Source organism: Hipposideros armiger, unplaced genomic scaffold (genome assembly GCF_001890085.2).
Source record: "Hipposideros armiger isolate ML-2016 unplaced genomic scaffold, ASM189008v1 scaffold_642, whole genome shotgun sequence".
In the NCBI taxonomy this organism is placed as follows: domain Eukaryota; kingdom Metazoa; phylum Chordata; class Mammalia; order Chiroptera; family Hipposideridae; genus Hipposideros; species Hipposideros armiger.
In genome coordinates this window covers 369747-370624 of record NW_017731992.1, presented here as the reverse complement: position 1 = coordinate 370624, position 878 = coordinate 369747, and positions in this window count along the sequence as shown.

Sequence of the window (878 nt, the reverse complement as noted above, 5' to 3'; positions counted from 1 at the left end):
AGTTGTGGAGGATGTTGCTTCACTGGCCCAAGTTGGCACCATCATTGCGCTCTTCTCTGGCGAGGCAGATCAGTCGCCGGCTTCTGGACGGCCGCTTTAAGAGCTGTTTAAGAGTCACAGCAAAATTGAGGGGAAGGTACAGAGATTTCCCATGTACCCCCTGCCCCCACACATGCATACCCGCCCCCATTAACATCTCCCACTTAGAGAGGCACGTTTATTACAACTGATGGATCTGCACTGACACATCATCATCACCCAAAGTCCATAACGTACCTTGGTGTTGTACATTCTGTGGGTTTGGACAAATGTGAAATGGCATGTAAACATCCTTACTATATGATACAGAGTATTTTCACTACCTTAAAGTTCTCTGTTCTCCACCTGTTCACCCCCCACCCCCTAGCTCCAAACCCGACCTCTGAACCTTTTACTGTCAACGTAATTTTGCCTTTTCCAGAATGTCATATAGCTTGAATAACATATTTTTCTTAAATTTACTTGCTATTTACTATTTAAATAAGGTATAACACATCGCTATATGACCTAAGTAAGGCTTCTACGTGAGTTACATAGAAATCAATCATGTAGTAAATATATCAGGAACAAAACAAGTATAAGTATTACAGTTATTTCACAGACATCACCTAGAGGTCTAGGTGACATGGTGTGTCACAGGCTTACAGTGTGTAAGAGAGTGGCCTGGACATCATACTGTTATCACCATGGATATGCCAAGGAGGGAAAATTGTTTTCTTACATGTATTATGAAACAGAACACCATTCAATGACAACACTACATCAGCTCATACTCGATAAGTGACGGATAATATATTTCACGATCTTCTTTTGAATAACATCATGACAAATGAGAGTTC